Source organism: Neofelis nebulosa, chromosome 1, assembly GCF_028018385.1.
Source record: "Neofelis nebulosa isolate mNeoNeb1 chromosome 1, mNeoNeb1.pri, whole genome shotgun sequence".
Taxonomy (NCBI): Eukaryota; Metazoa; Chordata; class Mammalia; order Carnivora; family Felidae; genus Neofelis; species Neofelis nebulosa.
Genome location: NC_080782.1, coordinates 192,961,570 through 192,980,320, shown reverse-complemented (window position 1 = coordinate 192,980,320; position 18,751 = coordinate 192,961,570). Strand labels below are relative to the sequence as shown.

Below are 18,751 nucleotides of genomic sequence, written 5' to 3'. Positions count from 1 at the left end.
GGATTTGGTGGGGATTTGCTTGTCAGGATTTTATAAAAGGTAACATTCTATGAATAACTTCAACTCCATTGGAAATGGAAATAGTGCCAAAACCCATACCTGGAGAGAAGGACAATATTTAGTTCATTAAGCTTTGATAACATCCGTGGAACAATCTCCTTCTTTCTTAAGGCAGTTTGTCTCTGAGGAGGCATCCTGCTTTTCTGTGTTCAAGTTAGAGCCTGCAGATTATGGCAACACTGTTGCTTCTGTTGTTCGGCTTTGAAATTCAAATTCCCTTTCAATTCTCTTCCTTTAGTGGAGCCAATGTTCAGGTACAGCTGTGAAACAACCTGAAGACAAACAAGGGGGAGGGATTTCTAAATGACAATAGATACTATTTACTGTCCTTCTGTGTCAGATCTCTGCCGAGTGCTTTACCTGCATTATCTCACTTAATCCTGCCCACCACCCTAGGAGGTAGGCATTACAATCCTCACTTTATAAATGAGGAAACTGACGCTTCTGGAGAGGGTGGATGTTTTCCAAAGTCACATTGTAACAAATGGTGGAGCTAGGATTCAAGGCCTGCCCTAGGCCACCATGCCAATTTCAATATGGAGGGTGGGGGAAGGAAAAGGGAAGAAGGGCCCCAAGGGGTGTGAAATTGACACTTAAGGGAGGCGCTGAAAAGGTGGCACTGGTGTGAAAACAGGTGGCTGAAGAAGAATTACAATCAGAGTTTACAACTGGTGAGAGATACAGTACAGACGAATGATACCCAGAAAGTTAAATGCTTGGTCTCAGCCAGAAATCATTTGGGCCCCTAAATTCTCTACTCTTATAAATTATCTGAGTGGGATCTGCTCTGCATGGCTACAGATGAGCTGGGGAGAGAGGCCTTCTCAGAGAAGCCAAAAGACTAGAAACCGAGGGTGTTGCCCAAGGAGAAATTGTCTCCATTTTTACACGGGGGTGGAGACAACCTCCTATGTGGAAGTAAGATCACTAGAAGAACCAAGGAGCAGACCATCTTCAAAGCACATTAAATATCTGGAATATGTTGTCATTTTTTAGACCAACAGTGTTGAGAAGAAACCATTTAGAAAGATGATAATTTAAATGTAACAGCATGCTTTTTTGGTACATTAAACTGGGAAGGTGCCAGGCCAGTATGTGGATTTAGGCACCTCTCCTGCAGTACTTAGGGTCTTCCCTAAAACCCTAAGAAGAAGTATCTTTCACCATCATAGGATGTTCAGGGACATGCAAAAAGGTTCTAGCCACATTTCCATAAGAAAGGATTTGAACAGTGACAACGATATTCATGTACATCAAATATGTCTGCTGGAGAAGTCCAGGGAAAAACAGATACTTTAGAGAAAAGCACTGTAAATGAAAGGCTGGTGTGATGGGTGAGACTTATCACAAGCCCTGACTACTCAAAGGGAAGGTGCCAGCAGGTACAGTGCAAGGCAATAAACTGACACCCACCCTTTAAAACTCAGTCTCTGGGGGCGCCTGGGTGGCTTGGTCGGTTAAGCATCCGACTTCGGCTCGGGTCATGATCTCACGGTCCGTGAGTTCGAGCCCCGCGTCAGGCTCTGTGCTGACAGCCTGGAGCCTGTTTCAGATTCTGTGTCTCCCTCTTTCTCTGCCCCTCCCCTGTTCATGCTCTCTCTCTGTCTCAAAAATAAATAAATAAATAAATAAATTAATTAATTAATTAAATAAAACAAAACTCAGTCTCTGGATGGCACGTAAGGCCTTGAACCCAACGGAAAGGAATTCAGTAAAGAACATCTGGGTATCTCTGTCTCTTGGGATCCAGGACTCAGAATTTCAGCACAATCCATAGTCTTAGATATCTGCTCTCATTACTAGTGCCATTCAAACCCCAGGGAAACTTCACATTCTGGCCCTGTCTTTGAAAGACACAACAACTGTATCCAAATGCCATGAAGGTTGTATGGTCTATGCCACTGCCAGTTTCAGTGATTGACAATGCTTCAGAGCACAGGGAGGATTCAGGCAGCCCCAGTATTTAAGTAAGGGAAAAACAAATTAAAAAACGTGTCATAATCCTCTCTGATACTATGAAATAATGGATTCTTGCATAATAAAGCATATCATTTCCCACTGCTACTAAGCATCCGTTGTCTTCCTTTTCTTCATGTTCCAAGTTGAGGTTCTGGAGGCACTGGCAAATTAGCACACCACCATTCACAACAGTTGCATGTGGAAGATGAGGGACTTCCTTCCGTATTCAATAGTTCGTGTTACTCTTAAATTATGCATATTTAAGTTTATACTCTTAAGCTATACATAGAGATCCAGACATGACATGCATGAAGCAAAATATCATTTCTTTACGCCCAGCAAGTAGATGGACATTGAACACCAGAAGTAATAATAGTTTTATTTTTATGGTCATATTTAAATGATTTAATTTATATGCAGAAAATTTTAATGCCAGCTCTATTTAAAAGATTCACTGCAATGTATGATAGCCATTAATTCCAATTGGAATTTTATCTAATTTCAGTACATCTTTTTTAATATTTCAGAAAAAAATTGTCCTTTTGAAAATATGAAAAGAGTTTTTTCAGGGTTTACATTTATTTTCATTTATTTTTTAAATGTGTTCAAATCTTTTACATTTTTAGTAAAACTATATTTTATCTTTTTATACTTTAGATCACCGAGGTTCAAAACAAGCTAAAATCATGATAGAAAATATAAAACAAATTCAGAAACATTAAAAGGCTGAAATTTAAAATAGAAGATTTGTTGTAATAAAGAGATATTTGTCAAAATAAAAGGATAAGAGGGACGCCTGGGTGGCTCAAGTCAGTTAAGCATCCGATTCTTGACTTCAGCTCAGGTCATGATCTCATGGTTCATGAGTTTGAGCCCCAAGTCCAGCTCTGCTCAGACAGTAAGGACTCTGCTTGGGATTCTCCATCTCTCTCTCTCTCTCTCTCTCTCTCTCTCTCTGCCCCTCTCCCACTTGTGCTCATGCCACTCTCTCTCTCTCTTTCTCTCAAAATAAATAAATAAAAACTTTAATATAAAATAAAAGGATAAGATACATTTTATATAACATGTTCATTTGATTTATACTCTTAAGTCTTTAGACTTCTATATGTTAGTCTCCATTTTCACTCTTCCTCTGGGCCGCAAAAATGATGGGAGCAGGACTGCTATGCACCCTAAAAAGGAGAGAAACATATAGAAAGACTTTTTTTTTTAATGTGCAGAGTTGTATTTCTAAGACCCTAAGCCTCTCTGCTGTGCAAATTTTGCCAGAAGAACTTGGTAAAATAATGGAAATAGCTGTATCTCTTGGAATCTCTCTCATGAGACAGCTCCCACACACCCGCATGGCCAAGAACGGAGGGAGGGGCTCTAGAAGGAAGGGCCTTTTACTGTTGACCAAAGGGTGAGATGAGCAAGCCCCAGGGGTCAGGAGGCAGAATTCCCGGCCATGGCAACTCCAAGGATAAATGCTCCAGCTCATGAGAGGTCAAGGCCAAGTCTTGCATGCCAAGTAGAGACACAGAGGCCACTCTACTGGACCAGAGAGGCCAGGACAGCTGGATTCCCAGCAACAGCTGGGACTGGCAGCAGGCAGAGCACAAGGACAGCAGCCCCCCAGGCAGTGACTATATTACAAGGGTCCCTCTCCTCCCCTGTCTTCTGGACGATTCCCTGAGCAATACAATAATCATGACACATCAGGGCTTGCCTCTTGAAAGAAATGGCTGTTAATCCATAGCACCAGAGGATTACTACCAGGAAAGTCACCTGGGTCAGGTGACTCCCATAAGCTGGTGAAATCTAGGAAATATTCAGGTTCTATAGACACAGATGAAACTATTTTACATTAAATATTATTAATATATCACAATATCCCAAGGCTGGTCCTCAAGTAATGTAAAACTTAAAAATAAAGACATTATTAAGCAAGATTAATCCATTAAAATTTTTTCCTGAATAAAATAAAATACTATTTTGAGATACATAGTTAAAAATCTGGGCTTTTCAACTTTTTAAAATATGTTTTATTAAGAAATCAAAAAGTCTCAAAAGACAATTTGGTTGGTTAGGTTTTTTAAGACATGACAGATATGTTTTATTCTTTTAGGCTGTAAACGTCACAGGCACTACTTAACCAAAAGGAATAAACACACTTGAGAGAGATGCTGCATGCTCTAAATCAAACACAGCAAAGAAAAAGCAATGGGAAAGGATCCTTCCCCAGAGAACCATAAAATGTGTTATGCCTTGTCGGGGCAGGGGCTGGGGGCGGGGGTGATTCTATTCTTTTGCACCATTCCCTTAAAAATAAACTGGGAACTTCTCTCTCTGCCTGGGATTTTTGCCTCTGGGAGACAATTCCAGTTGAGAACTTGTGTCCAGTCATGAATGAAAGTGTGAGAACTTTCTAGAATAATATGTTCTGTCATTTCCATTTCACAAAGAAGCTTTAACTCCCTCAGCCACATTTAGGTCTGTCCAGTGACACTGGAGGTCCATGAAGGAGGTGGCTTTTCCCAGATGGGTCCACCCTAAGCACATGAAGGGAACTGAAATAGACACAATCAGTGGAATTGTCTGCATGGTTACTATTTCTCCCCTGTTACAAAGGAATATTTTTGTCAGACCATTTAAATAGGCATAATATTTATCACACATGTTAGCTCTCCTAGAACATTTTAAAAGGACTCTTCCAACCTTTTGGAAGACCAAAAGGTCTTCCTGACCTCCTTTAAACAATGATGCCTCTCTACCTAATCCTTAAGAGACAGAAAACAGAGATTCAGAGACATTGCCATATACTCGGGGTAGGCTAATAAATCCCAGTCTGCAAATACAAACAAGCCATCTGTCACCTGTGAGAGCTGGAAGCCAAAGGGACATGAGCTATCACAATCCACTGACGTTGAAGTCCAAACCACAAGGCAGCCTGAGTAAACTGGGGACTCAAGGCCACCCTGGAAGCCACACTTGAAGCCCAGGTGACATTTCCTCCAACAGCGTCAGAAACACATGCTGAAGTCTCCACTGAGTATCCAGTAGGGTTCTGTATTAGGGCTCTCCAGAGAAATGAAACCAACTGCTACACACACACACGCACACACACGCACACACAGAGCGATTCATTTTAAGTCATTGGCTCAAGTGATGGTAGGAACTGGCAGGTCCAGGACGGACTGGGAAGTTCCAGCAGGAGTTGATATTGCAGTCTCGAGGTCACAGACAGACTGCCAGCAGAATTCCTTTCTCTTCCAGGACCTCGGTGCTTTCTCAAAAGCCCTTCAATTAATTGAACGAGGCCCACCCATATCGTGGAGGTTAATCTGCCTTACTCTAAGTGCACTGATCGAAATGTTAATCACATCTAAAAGATATTTTCACAGCCAGTATTTAGACTCGTGTTTGGCCAAACAACTGGGCCCCATGTAGGCAGGTTGACACACAAAATTAACCTCCACAGGTTCCAGCAAGCCTGGGCTCCCCGCCAAGATGCTCCAAGCTCTGCAACCCATTTGCCAGGTCACTTAGCAAGGGAGCTAATCCATCCTGCACAAGGACAAAGTCACCCCCCACGCCCCCTGGCACCATCCCAAACACAGGCAAGGATCCCAGAGCCCCAGACAGTGCTCAGCCACCTCAAATCCCAAGGGCAGGTTTCTCCTCCTCAGAGCACAACACCCTGTCTGAACATGGAAAATGGGGTTCTTCTATCCCGTACCCATGCACGGACCCCAACAGGAGACTCTCCCTTCACAACTGCTTTGAACAAGAGTTGAACTGAACAATCAATGCAGTCACACAATCTACCCATCACTTTTAGTCTCTCAAACGTCCAAACAAGACAGTCTTAAATATTTATAAAGCACTCAGATCCCTGGATTGCTTAAAAACTGAGCACTTTCAGCATCCCAACACTTACACATACTAGCAAATATGTTCACTTACTCTCTAAGCCTACTCTAAGTTTTAGAAGTCAAGCCTTTCCCTACTGTTTTTGATAACAGAAATGACAGCAGAGTGAAAACACTGATAGAAGAAGATCCATCTCAGGCTTAGAAGCCACCGTGTGAAACGGGTCCAGGCAGCCACAGGGCTCATCAGGAGGCAGAGAACAAAAAACAAAACAAGAGGGAAAGCACAGAGCTCTCATCGCCTTAGAGCCGCAATCACTTTCACACACACAGGCTTCATGAAGAGTTCTGGAGGCTAAGGGAGAGGAATGTTGGTCAGCAGAGTGAAAAAAAATATGAACAGCATCACCACAAAGGATTACATTTTCCAAATTCTTAGTCATTCTCCAGCAAGACAACTGCAAGCCACTGTAGCATCATAATATGAGTTACTGCAGATCCTGGTAGCACGAGAGAAATTAAATTAGTCCCTCCATTCTTAGCACAATATATTATTCACAGGGTAATGGACAGTTGCATCACCCAAGGAGCCTTTAATTTAAACAGGGAAGTGGCCATCATTTCTGCTTCTTGCTGTCTCTCCCCTAAGAGGGAAGCTGAACAGCAGGAACAGCTAATGTTGTGTACCTTGTTATCATCATCGGTAACTAACGTCTACCAAGCATTAAGGGGACGCTAAGTGCCTAGGAGAGACTAACGCGGCCAAGAGGGCCCTCGGCCTAATTTTGGCCCCAAAACATCAGCAAAGACCAACCACCAAAATCCATAGCAAAAGGATACAGCAGACTTGCCTCATCAAACCGAAAACTGCCTGATTACACAACAGGAAAAAGAAGTGGCCAGAAAAGAACTTGAAAGAGGAAAGCTGATTTTTAGAAATGTGTCATTTCTTTCCTTTACCCATTGGCCTCTGCTGTAGGACGTTTTTAACAAAGGGATAATTATTTACAAAAATGGCCCAAGGCATGCTAGCGAAAAGACCTGAAAATTATTAAAGATTCCTTGCGGGACAGAGGAGGTTTTGATTTCTGAAGAAGGAAAAAGTTCTTCATCTTTCAAGTTGTAGTTAGAGTCCCTCGTAAAACCGAAAACTTCTAATAACCCTGTTGCCACATCTTGAATTTGACAAACAAAGGAAATTTCCTTAAAACAAACGGGAAATCCACATTCCTGTTTTATAGTGGATCATTTTGGCCTGAGTCAAATCCCTTTTATACTAACCATGTGACTTTAAACAACTCACTTAACTTTTGTGTCTCAGTTTCCTCATTTGTAACATGGAGATAACAATGAAACCAGACTCGAAGTGTTACTGGGAGGGTTGCATGAAATCACACAACCGCCTAGCCCAGAACCTGGCACCTAGTAGGTACTCAGTGAATGTTAACCATAATTGTATCGGAAAAGAGCGCTTTGCAAGCTGTCAGGTACGACACAAACGCGGGTTACCTTCCATGGCATGAACGGTCACAGAATCAGCTTGTAACTACTTCCAAATTACATGTTTCCCTTCTGTAAACAGACCCACGGGACAAAATGTGTCCCATCGTGGTGAGTTTCCTGTCTGGCCAGAGGAGGCTGAAGTAACAAGGGGGCAAGGGGGCGCCCTCCAAAGCCGGGGAGGGAAGTGAGGCAAGAGTGCAGCTTCCAAACTCCCTGCATCGTTGTAACTGAGTTGAAGGCCCGTAACCCCTGGAAAGTGATTCTGTCCTGGCTGAATGACATTGCTGGTACAGCTGTAAGTTTCATCTTGCACTGGTTATTAACCCTTAAAGTTTTCAGCCAGTCAACTGACAGAGAGGATAACTTGCTGGTAGCATTAGGTACTTGGGAGCCTACCATGGAACAGCAAGAATGATGGACTCAACGTTCAGCCATCTTTCCCCTTTCTCCCCTCAATACACACACTCTGCTCAAGGCTGTCAGTCCTATACACAGGGAGGCAGCCTGCTGTGATAGTGAAGGGAAGGCCCATGGCCAGACTACATGGATTCAAATGCTGTGTGACTTTGAGAAAGTTACCTCACTTCTCTGAACCACGGGTATAAGCAAATCATGGAAACGCTCATACCAGAGGGTTGTTGTGACGATTAGATGTGATAATATATTTTTTAAAATGTAGGTGATCAATAAACATTGGCTATTAGAATCACCATCATCTTCATCATCATCTGCAGGGTTATTACACACGTTCCTCCTTCCTGTCAGGGCATCCACCCGCAAGTCTGACAGCCCAGCATCCTCTCTGCAAAACTACCAAACCTTCCGTGGCAACCAGTAACACTAAGTAAGGAGAGAATAGGAGGCCAGGTGCAAACGGGTCACAAATGCACTACACCAGAGGCCTGGATTAGGACAGGTCACATGCATGCAAAAGGCCTAGCACTTGGGCATCCAGGGGGAATGAAATACCATAGCCTTCGAGGCAGTAAGGTTTAACACACAGCACAAGAGAACATTCCTTGGGAATGACTAATCTGAGCCTGTTTCACAGATGAGCAAAGTAGGGTGCAGAGGTAAAGGACCTGCCCAATGGGTTTGCATCAGAGACAGGAACCCAAGCCTCCCGAGGTCTGTCTAGTCCAGGGCTCTTCCATCACTCCCCACCAGCTTACTGACAAGTTGTACAAACTCTGATCCAGGTTTAGGCAGCCGAGAAAGGCAGGTTCAGTGCTGAGCCTCACCCCCTGGGGACTCTCGAAGCTATATCTACCAGTAAGCTGACTTTCTTCCCCTCCCTCCCTGTTTCAGGTCAGTTCCGCTTTCCCTCCGAGGTCCCAGACAGCCCTGCAACAAGATGCAGCTGGAACACAGCTTTTGCAATAAAACGCGGGGCCGTGGTCAAAACCTACTCCCACCCGTCTCTTCTCGTCCTTACTCACCCACGGTTCCTCTCCACTCTGGCCCTCACATTGGGGCCTTTTGACCACAAGCCCTACAGACTCTCCCAGGGAGCCCTTATTTCCCTGCTTCTGTCCCCTTCTGCCCCATCATCTTTGTTCTCACCTTCTGCACGAATGCCTTTCTAACCCCCACCCCAGGCTCGCCACTTGGGTATCCCTCCCTTTTCCGGTAAATCTCAATAAAAGCATCCTGAGCTCAGCCTCCTTCTGAATCACTTCCACCCACTGCCCAGATGGGATTCAAGTACCTCCCTTGCTGGTTCCCAAATGTGTATTTCCAGCCCTGCTTTTTTGCACTCGCCACGCTTTTCACATTTCTGCTTGCACAGTACCTACAGCTCTTCGAGGGCAGTGACCATCTGCTGTCACATCCCTGGGACATAGCACGGTGCCTGGATTCTCAATAAATATTTGTTTGAGTGAATATAACACAAGTAAAAATATCTCGACTCTTTCATTTAGCTAAAACGGCCATTGTTTGCATGTTAGTGACTTAAACCCCTTTCACGTTCCTTCACTGATGAAATATGCAACTGTTCTTTTTCCTGTTCGCCTGACTATGATTTCCATACCTCCCTTCATGAGGCATGGTCTCTTCTCCCTTTTTCTCTCCTCCAAAATCCATGATTTCAAAATTAACCTCTCAGCTCAAAGAATAAAGAGAGACACAAGGTCACAAGTGTTGCAGGATGTGGAATCTTTGACTACACGGGAAGTACAGCCCTTGCGACGACAGATACACGGCAGTAATGGTAGAAGGATCTCACTGCATACAGCGTCCGCGCTGTGGCTGAACAAAGGTGCTCTTGAAAGCCCCACGGCCACACTCAGGATCACCCACCCTAACAGGCACTCCCAAGAAGCATGCAAGTCTCCTCTGGGGCATCCTTCCTGGCTCTCCTTCCCACTTTCCCCTTTTTCCTCAAACGTCCAGCCCCACCTACCCACTCTCACCCTCAGCTGCTTGTGGCCTTGCCTACTCTTCCACTGGAAAGACAGGGTCTACCGCAAGAGAACTCCTGCGAGCTCGCACCTCCGCACGCTGCCCCGCGCATCTACGTCTGTACCCTCGAACCCTCCTTGTCTTCTGAGAAAGGCCGGGCTTCCACCTGCGCACTAGATCCCAGGCTTTCCTGCCTCTTCTCGGACATTTCTTGAGCTATTCTTTCCTCTCTCGTGCAGCATCCATTTTTCCTTCTTAAGCTAGATGCCTCCATCAGACACGACATACCCTTTCCTTCCCATCTTAAAAAAGGAAAAATTAAAAAAACCCAGAACTCTCCCTAGTTACTTCCACATTTTCTCCTTCCCTTTCTAGCAAAGTTTCCCCAGAAGTTTTCACGAGCGGTGAACTTAACCCTTTGCGTCGTGACTTGAATCTATGCCACTCATACTTTTACCCTCAAAGCTCCATCAAGGTCCCCGATGCCTGCCACATTGCTAAAACTATGGTTTTGTCTTTGTCGCATTGACATTTCAGCAGCTTTTGTGACAGGCTTTAACTATCTTTTTTTAACTCCTCTTCACTGGCTCTTCTCCAGTTTTTCTCCTACTTGTCCGGACAGTATCCATCCTGATCTTCCTTCCTGGTTGCCCTTCATCTCCCAAATCTCTAAATGTTGGAGTATCCCAAGCTCGGCCCTAAATTCTCCATACTCACTCCCTTGGTAATCTCATCTGGATTTGTATTTCGAAATACCATTTCTGTGCTAATGATTTCCAAAGATGTCAAATAGGCATCTTAAATTTATCATGACTAAAACTAAACTCTTGATACATAACCCCAAATTAGCCCCTTTACGGTTAATTGCGACTGAATTCTTCAGTTGCTGAGGCCAAAACTCTTGGAGTAATCTTTAGATCCTTTTTCCATTTACCCTACATCAGCTTGGTCAGCAAACTCTGTTGACTCTGCTTATTTTTTGCCTTCATCAGCATCTTCTATTATTATTAAAGGGCTCTACGCCTCACACAACTTCGGAAATTGAAAAGGAACCACGAATGCTATCAAGAATGCCAAAGAATGCAGAAGACTCCACGAAAGAACCACAACTCTGCCTGACCCTCAGAACCCTCTTCATTCCCTGCCTCCCCTGATGGTTCTCCCCACATCTGCTAATAATATTGCTTAACTTTTTGTTTTGAAGAAATTATGCATTCACAGGAAGTTGCAAAGATAGTACAGAGATCCCGCGTGCCCTTCACCCAGTTTGCGTTGAGGTTGCATCTTACGGATGACTATAGCACAACATCAAAACCAGGAAATCAACGTTGGGGTACATGTACCATGCCAGTTAGTAAAAAATGTGGGTTTCTGTAAGCACCACTGCAAGCGAGATACAGAGCTAGTCTATTGTCACAAAGGACTTCCCCATGCCACCACTTTATAATCACATCCACCTCCCCTCATGCCTCCCCCCTGCAGAGTACTAATCTGTTTTCCATCCCTTTAATTGTGTCATTCTGATAAAGTCGTGTAAATGGAGCCACACAACATGTGATCCTTTGAGACTGGCTGTTTTTCACTCAGCATTACCCATGAAGTCCTTAGAAGTTATTGTATGTATCAGGGCACCTGGGTGGCTCAGTCAGTTGAGCGTCCGACTTCTGCTCAGGTCATGATCTCATGGTTCATGGGTTCAAGCCCTGCATTGGGCTCTGTGCTGACAACTCAGAGCCTGAAGCCTGCTTCAGATTCTGTGTCTCCCTCTCTTTCTGCCCCTCCCCTGCTTGCTCTCTGTCTGTCTCTCTCTCTCTCTCTCCCTGTCAAAAGTAAATAAACATTAAAAGAGTTTAATAAATTATTGTATGTATCACTAATTTCTTCCTTTTTAATTGCTGAATAGTATTCTATGGTATGGATGTCCCACAGTTGTTTAACCATGTACTTATTGAAGGACATTTTGGTTGCTTCTGGTTTTTCACTATTACATAGGAAAATGCTATGAATAACCCTGTATAGGTTTTTGTGTAAACATAAGTATTCATTTCTCCGAGATAACTGCCCAGGAGTGCAATTGCTAGGCTGCATGATAAGTGTATATTTAGGGTTTTGTGTTTGTTTGTTGTTGGGGGGGGGTTGTTTTTGTTTTTGTTTTTGTTTTTTAGAAACCGCCAAACCACTTTTCAGAGCGACTGTATGTACCATTTTCACATTCTGGGATATTTCCAGAATCCAACCACTTCTCACCACCAGGCCAGAATCCCGATCCAAGTCATAGTCCTCCCTCCCCGGATCATGTTAGGAGTGCCCTAACTGTCCTCTCTACTTTGACCTGTGTTGTCTCCCTACCCCTTCTGTCTATTTTCACTCAGCTGCATGAGTGATCCCAGGAAGGTGAAAATCAGGCTCTGTACTCCTCTGTCTGAGACCAAGCACTAGCTTCCCATGCCACCCTGAGTAAAGTCAAATTCCTTACCATGATATCCTTTGGTCTTCCCTGTTCTCTGACTCTATTCCCCCGTCACTCCCCATCACTCACTCCCCTGCAGCTATGACAATGGCCTTCCTGCTCTGCCTACATGTGCCACACACTCTCTTGTCAGCACAGAGCCCAATCCGCTGTTTCCTTTTCCTGAAAGGCTTTTCCACACAGCTCATTCCCAAACTCCTCCAAGTCTTTGTTCAAGCACCCCTCTCAGTTATGCTTTCCTAGCCATTCTACCTCCCTACCAGTCTTCTGTGCATTATCACCGCATACGTAACTGACCTTGGCTATTCTCTCTCACCCTTCCCTAGAATGCAAGCACTTTGAAGGCAAGGATTTGACACTGCTGAATTCCCAGTGTCCGAAATGATTCCTGGCACATAATAGATGCTCAATAAATATGTTGTAAGTGGATAGATAGATGAGTAAACAATCACTGACTAGAAAAATATGATTGCCAGCATTTCATGTTTGTTCTCAATGTCCCTGTGTACAATGCCATTCAGAGCACATTGAAATGGAGGTGAAAACTGGGGCATCTGGGTGACTCAGTCAGTTGAGCACCGACTCTTGGTTTTGGCTCCAGTCATGATCTCTTGGTTCATGAGTTTAATCCTTGCATGGGGCTCTGAGCTGGTGATGCAGAGCTTGCTTGGGATTCTCTCTCTCTCCCTCTCTCTCTGCCCCTCCCCTTTTTCCTCCCTCCCTCTCTCTCTCTCTATCTCAAAATAAATAAATAAACTTTAAAAAAAATTTTAAAAAATGCACCAAGAGCATTTACAGATATTTCCAGAAAATAGTAACAAATACATATTGGTAAATGGATACATCAACAGTGCCTGGGGATACCTGGCTAGATTCCTTGCATTTCTGCATCTCTAGAACAAAACTCTGGAATAAAACTCTGAAGTGTCACATCAGAACACACAGCTCAGGAAGCCGCAAACCCATTCCCTGATAACCTAGAGAACAAGGCACATACAATTCACTTCCACCCTTTGGTTGTCAATCCAAACCCAAGGACAGAATCTTTCATTCCTATGATGATTGTTTCTCAAAGCCTAAAAGAATGAAATGTCACCTCATTACCCACTGTATTACACTTTGAACTAACATTATGCTTAGTAAGAGAGAATTTAACCAAAACAACAGGCAAAGAGTTCGCAGCAGGTGTAAGAAAGTTCAAAGCCAATAAGGAGAGCTTGTTAATAGGCTGACAGGTACCATTAAAAGGCATGGATGTGCTAGAAAATAATCTAAATAGGCTAATTTATACATTGCTTACTGATGTCAATTGTTATTTTTTTTTTGAGTGCTTGCTATGGAAATAGCCATATTATTATGTGCCGAGGTCATATTAATTCAACCAATCCCCCTGGATACTATGAGGAGGTAGACACTGTAATGGGTACCAGATTACAGAGAGCTCTAGCAACATGTCCAAAGACACACTGCCAACGAATGAGGCCCCGAGCCTCCCAAGCCCCGGCAGCCTGGCTCTGGATTGTGTTCTGCACTTTGGCTTTTCATCTTGTGTTAACATCTGAGCTAAAATATGTTACCCTCAGCATCTTGTTAAAAATTTAAGACCACCCAAGAGGTAAAGGAAGAGAGAACTTAAGAGCTGAAGTAAGTAACCTACCAAGTGGTAAAGAGGGTTTCCAACTCAGGGGCCTGACCCTTTTTTTTTTTTTAACGTTTATTTATTTTTGAGAGAGACAGAGACAGAGAGCGAGCAGGGGAGGCGCAGGAGAGAGAGGGGAACACAGAATCTGAGGCAGGCTCCAGGCTCTGAGCCATCAGCACAGAGCCTGATGCGGGCTCAAGCTCACAACTGCGAGATCATGACCTGAGCCGAAGTCAGACACTTAACCAACCCAGGGGCCTGACTCTTAAAGCCCATTTACTGGCCTCTTCTGGCCTCTCCTTCTACCTTTCTTACACCATCCCCGGGGAGGGGAGGGTGCTATCCACCGGCTGCCCACCCTCACTGCCTTCTCCCCACCCTGCAAGGCCCCCCCACCCACTACCTAGCTTCCTTTTCCTCCTTCCTTCAAAACACCTTTCCTTCAGTCATGTAGGAAAAGAAACAGATTCATCTATTGAGACTTTCCCTTCAACACAGGCTATTACTTACCTCAAATGAAGTTTTTATCTGTCAGTCTTCAGATGCCAAGATACGAATCTCAGAGAGCATCACGGAAATATTTTTGACTGGGGTAGGGGTGAGAGGTCTCTTTCTGGGAGACCACAAATCACATCCTCTGAACACTTGTCTTTGTCTACATGCAAAGCTGGCAAAACCATAGTAGGCCACACCGCCTGTGTGATCTCTGACAAGTCCTGTCATCTCTCTGTACCTCAGTTTCCTACACAAAAAGAAGATAAAAACAGAGCTGTGTCGTGGGGGTGTGGGAAGCTTCACTGACCTGCATACAGATAATACTGCTCAGAAAGTTCTTGGCACAAAATGAGCGCTATGTAAGTGTTTGTTATCATTACCACTCTTATTAAATGCCCTGTGCACTGTCCTGGTGTGGAGTAAGAAGGCTTTCTCCCCTCCTCCGTTCCCAAACTCCTCTCGTCTAAAAAACACTTCCTGCCACTGGTTTGCAAGAAAGCTTGTTTTCTGCCTCTTGGAGTGGAGAATTGGGTTGACTTAATATTCCTTGCTATTCATATGGTGTGTTTCTTCCTTTAAAGCCCTCTTTGCCACCAACACTACTTTGCATGAGACTACACAAAGAAAGATTCTTGAAAAGGAAGGTTTTGAAAGAAATGTTTTGGGCCTCGTTTTCAGGAATGGCCAAGCTGGTTGAAGTCTGCTTATTGTGAGAAATGTGACACAACCTACCACAAAACAAGAATTTCCACAGTACATGGAAATGTACTTGGTTCAAATGCAAAAAAAAAAAAAAAAAAAGGTTATTTTAGATTTATCAGCACTTGAGAGTAAATTTGCATTATTCTGAATGCTTTGCATGCTGCTCCTTAGGCTTCTTTTAAAAGAAATTTAAGAGAAGGAAAAGAAAAAAGAACAGTGCAATAAAAAAAAAGGGGGGGGGCCCTCCTTTGCTTATATAACACCCGCTATGGAGACTTAGCGAAAATCAACTGCTAAGCAATGTTATCCCATCTCACTGCACAATCCACTGATAATCTTCACCTCACTTGATGGAAACTTCTATGCTTCCTCCTACTTTTTCATGGGACTGTTCATCTTCCTCATTCAGAATCTATTTCTCAAACCATGAATTTTAAATTATTCTCATTTAACTCTTGCCTCACTCTGTACTCCGAGAAAAGCTCTGAGACTTACAGACAAGAAACACATCCCGTTCTCTATTCCCTTCCTGAATATACGCTTCCATAAGTCACTGCAGTAACTCCCACACTATAATATGCGTAGCAACTTCGCGTGAAAGGGTTTGCTCAGGAAATTATGAAAGGAGCCAGATAAAAGGTTAAATATCTGCATGGTTGGGGATGAAGAGGTTTTCCTAAACAAGGTATCCTACGACACTCTGCTTCCTGTGAGCTTGAGGACAAGAACTCCTGCTCTCCGAGCAGAGGGATCAGTACCTGGCCAACAGTGACTCCCTTCAACTTGCACCAGTATGATTAAAAGATCAGCTTTTGTGCCTCCACACCTTTCTGCTCCCTTGTCTGGCCTGTACTTGACATCAAGACACTAGACTAAGTACTGTTGGAGCCCTGTGATTCTGCCCCACAAGTAAGACATGCTTAGCTGATGGCCCCATCTCAAATGATAAGTCAGTGCGCTCTGATTGGAGCCACCACCTCCTCCTTGGCAATGGCGCTCCCACATACCCTTGGTTGTTCCTTCGGTCTGCTTCAGTAGACTGCCCTCCTTCAGCCAACAAAGCACCAATTGCTTTGACATCTTGTTATCACACATCCTGTTCACAAGCACAGATAAGAGGACCTGGGTCCAAATAAGCAGAGTGCTGTTGCATTCTCTTCATTAGATTGAGTGATTAAGTTACCTAATTAGGTGTCCTTAAGTCCATGGTGGCCAGAGCTACACAGTTGAGCAGGATTTGTGCTGCTGGTTGAATCCAGAGAAAACTTATGCTAATTTTGAGTTTTGCATTTGTTTTATCCCTGTAGTTCTCCTTGGTTCCAAGAGTTCTCTTTGAAGTCAGCACACTGGTGTTGATCATTAGTGCACCGTTTTAATAACATCGGAGTCATTAACCCGCCTATTTGTCAATTAATGTCACTCAGTTCCATGGCACAGACTGCACTAGGTCTAGTCAATTGTCTCAGAAATAACTATAGGTTACCAAAAAGACCAACTTAAGAAAAAGTGGCTAGATCAGCATAAATCCACCATCCCAAGAGATAAAACAGTTCAAAGACACCATCTTCCCAAAAAAGGGGGGGAGGGTCATTTTTCTTGTGTAAGCAGTTGCACTGCATATAGGAGTGTTCCTTCAGGGGCGCCTGGGTGGCCCAGTCGGTTAGGCGGCCGACTTCAGCTCAGGTCACGATCTCGCGGTCCGTGAGTTCGAGCCCCGCGTCAGGCTCTGGGCTGATGGCTCGGAGCCTGGAGCCTGTTTTGGATTCTGTGTCTCCCTCTCTCTCTGCCCCTCCCCCGTTCATGCTCTGTCTCTCTCTGTCTCAAAAATAAATAAAACGTTAAAAAAAAAATTAAAAAAAGAAGTGTTCCTTCAGAGTGCCACTCACTCAGTATTTATAGGAAGCCATAGACCAGCACCTGTACTAACACCTAGTAGGTGTAATTAAATACTACAGTGTCAAAAGTTCAGAGTCTAATGGTCACACAAGTACTGACATCACTATAACCAAAGCAGCTGTGGATTTTCTCTATGGTCTTGAAGCATAAAATGCAATGAAACTGGCTGTGCCCCCAGAGTAATTGTGACAAAGGTTAGCATACCATCAGAATTTATTATATTAATAAACTAGGTATAAAGGCTCTTCACCAATATAGATCATATTTGACATGAAAATATAGAGCCTGAAGTTGATAGTCCTCATATAAAAATGGCCATAAGGGTGGATATGCTGGCCCAAGTGCATGGCCCATCCTGTCCCAGAGGCAGATATATCCATATCGTGAAGATGAATTAATCAAGGTCCCTTTGCCAAACGCCATGGATTACTCAAATCCTGCCACCCAATTCCCTGGTTCTAAGAACCTTTGTACCTTGCCGATAGTTGTGAGATTCACTTGCTGCTGATACCGGCACTCATTTATTAACTGAATTCAATAAATAGGCCTTAACTATCTAGTTCAAACTTAGGAAACTTAAATTTTAGACAGCCATTGGTCAAAGAATTATATAAACACATATGAAATCCCACTTGTGATAAATGCTATGAATGGAAGGTATATAGTCCTAAAAGAGCAGAAAATAATCTGAAAATAACAGTATCGTTATTACAGTCATCAGGTAGAAATCAATCTAACATTTAAGTTTCAGAATCCTTGTGGGGATTATATTTGATATATACAAAAACATATTTTTAACCTCCACATACCTAGATAAAACTAAGGATCATTTTACTATCAGCTAAGCTAGGTCGCAGAATAAGTAATAAATGAAATCTTGGTAACTAAATACATCAAAGATTCTCACTAAAGGCAAAAGCACCAGCAGGTGTGGCAGCCCTCCAGTGCAGCTCCCTCCAAGCAGTGATTCATCTTAGAATCCAGAGCATCTCAAGGTGTGGCTTCTAGATCACTATGGCAACAAAGGCCCATAAGGGTGAGGGACTTCAGAGTCTTGCATTGGCTCTCCTATGCTCCACCATAAGGGCGCTAACAAATGTGGGGCGACGTGGATGTTCAGTAAATACTTCTGCCACGAGAGGGAGAAGCATGGCTCTTGAATGTGCGATCTAACTTTTTTGAGACCATTTCCCACTGATCAAGTGGAAAGGGTCGTTCGAGCTATCTCAAAAAGTTAAGAGGATTCATGTGAAGCCCTTATTTGCTGCAAGGAGCCATAGAAAAGGCTGTGACTGCTATTTTTACCACAACCACCAATGATACCAACACCAAAGAGAAGAATAAAAATTGAATTGAAGCGTGATAGCCTGGACTAGTTTCTGCCAATGGAACAGGCCAGCCATTCTGGCTGGGCACCTAGGAACGCGCAGCACCCTAGCAACCGTGTCCCTTGGGGACACAGTAGGGTAGCTAGAAACAGCACCCGAAGCAAACAGGTACAGACCCTGGCTCTTCCCTAACCTCTTGGAAAGCACAATTTCACTTCTAGGTCCCTGCACATTTACTTAGTGAGCTAGTCTAAAATTGCCTAACTGGGCCAACAGACCCAGTTCCAAAAAAAGCTAAATATACCTAGTTACCTAAGTATTTTCTGATTCTAAATAATATTATCCTGGGTCAGAGATGAGCTATATTACTTGTTTAACTGCCATTATTGGTCCCTGTTTGACCATCATGGAACCAATGGCCCTGATCTCAATTACAGACCCT

At 43.7% G+C, this 18,751-nt stretch overlaps 1 long non-coding RNA gene across 2 annotated transcripts in view; it reads right to left on the bottom strand.

The window, feature by feature from the left end:
- The window catches only part of LOC131484395 (uncharacterized), a 56,248-nt gene that overhangs the window by 5,556 nt on the left and 31,941 nt on the right, over positions 1-18,751 (bottom strand). For both annotated transcript variants that reach the window (XR_009248226.1, XR_009248225.1), the window contains exon 6: positions 100-332. This is a non-coding gene — a long non-coding RNA (uncharacterized LOC131484395). The remainder of the gene's footprint in view (positions 1-99; positions 333-18,751) is intronic.